The sequence below is a fragment of the Mizuhopecten yessoensis genome, unplaced genomic scaffold, assembly GCF_002113885.1.
Source record: "Mizuhopecten yessoensis strain PY_sf001 unplaced genomic scaffold, ASM211388v2 scaffold10717, whole genome shotgun sequence".
Taxonomy (NCBI): Eukaryota; Metazoa; Mollusca; class Bivalvia; order Pectinida; family Pectinidae; genus Mizuhopecten; species Mizuhopecten yessoensis.
This window is the reverse complement of record NW_018408686.1, coordinates 366,256-368,074: the sequence shown is the minus strand read 5'-3', so window position 1 is coordinate 368,074 and position 1,819 is coordinate 366,256.

Genomic DNA, 1,819 nt, shown 5'->3' with positions numbered 1-1,819 from the left:
GTTACAGGCCAAGGTGGGTCAGTCGCCAGCTGCTGACCACAGGTCGGGGTTTTTTCTCCGGGCACTCCGGCTTTCCTCAACCACCAAAACCTGGCACGTCCCTGGCAGGACCACATGTTTAATATACTCGCAACATCCGGTTCCATTTGAGGACGGGTGTCCAGGGAGACACCGCCGGAAAGTGTATAAGATAATAAATAATATGCCGTCTTAAGCGACACTCGTGTAGAAGGATCCGTAGTGTCCCTGGCCCCCAAGTGCAGAATGGTATATCAAATCAACGTCGCAAACTTGTTTCTTATTATTTCAAATCTTACACACGATACATCTCCCGCACACACGCAGGCATACACACATAGGGAGAGATTAGCCATGTGACATAGGACTAGTAGTTAGCGCCCGATAAGGCAGCTCCTGCGAATTCCTCACATTGTATTGCTTAATGTATATGCTAATTGTATTGATTGTCAAAATTGAGGTTTTTGAAGTAAAACCAATTTTCATGATGTATATCTATGTACAGTGAAGCTTTTTAGAATTGCTTATTCTAGCTGGAAAGGGCGTTATATCAAATGTTGTATATTATCTTAAGTGAATATGAATTGACATTGAAATACTTGACAAGATCTTTGTTACCTGTCATTATAAGCTCACGGATAAAAGCTGCTGGAAAATCTTGCCATCGATACCAAAATAAATGTATTGCTAATCAGTAACTCAATCATTCTCACATTTTCATTTTCATTATAAACTTATTTATATTTCCCTTTGTCGTGGTTTTGGATAAAGTAAGCTCATAAGTAGTACCTTACAACCATATATTAGTATCGCCGTTCGACTTTCTTGGAGAAAGCTCTCCTAATAAGGGAACGAATGCGTTCCTTCAGTTTGGTATGTGGTAGAGTAAAGTACACTTGTAGTTCGGATAGAACAAACGTTATTCTTGGGACGGTTGTTCAAGATTGAGTTAAGGATCTTGAGATATTTTTCAAATTTCACATTCAAGTTATTAAGGATGTCAACATTACCCGAATACCTACATACGGATCGGGTTTGTGTTGGAACCCGGGTCTTAAAAAGTGTATTTTGTTTGGTTTTCTTTGTTGGATGTCCTATTAACACCTATTTTATAGACGTACCTTAGGTCCATGTGTATAATGTATGCGTGCTTGGGTGTATATGTATATGTGCTGGAGGCATAGAAAGTGGATGAATATGCCAACTTGCGGTTGCGCGGATCTGATGCTGACTCCACTGTGCTATCTTACTGTAATACCAGTAGCTGGTAGCTGTGTGCCATCGACAATGTCAACAAAGGATTTCAATATCTTTTTTCAATACCAGTTTTGTTTGTTTTAACTGAAAGGGGATGACATTTTATCTTTTTGTAGCGTGTTCACATTTGTATCTTTGTGATTCCCATGGCTGTATACTCCTCTTGAAATTTCGTTCATGTCGGACACGTGAAGCAATGGCTTGTTCACGACTAATGTTACACGACCTGCACGTGTGAATATAACAAGATTGCGTTGGTTTAAAGCAATGTAAGGGCCCGTGATTTGATTTCATGGTCGCAGCTTTAAGTTTATTGCAATATGTTGGTGCCAAGCATGCCGATGTGAAACATAAAACATGAGTCATGATCAGCGAGAATAGATCTATGGCGCCTTTCATCGGCAAAGTTTTGTTTTTATTCCGTGGATTTTTGCCGCTAACTATGCTATTATAGATCAATCGGAAAAGCGATGTTGTGTATGGAAAAAATATTTCGAGTAAACGTGTCTGGGACGGAATCAAACGTCTCATTCCAGGGGGGGGG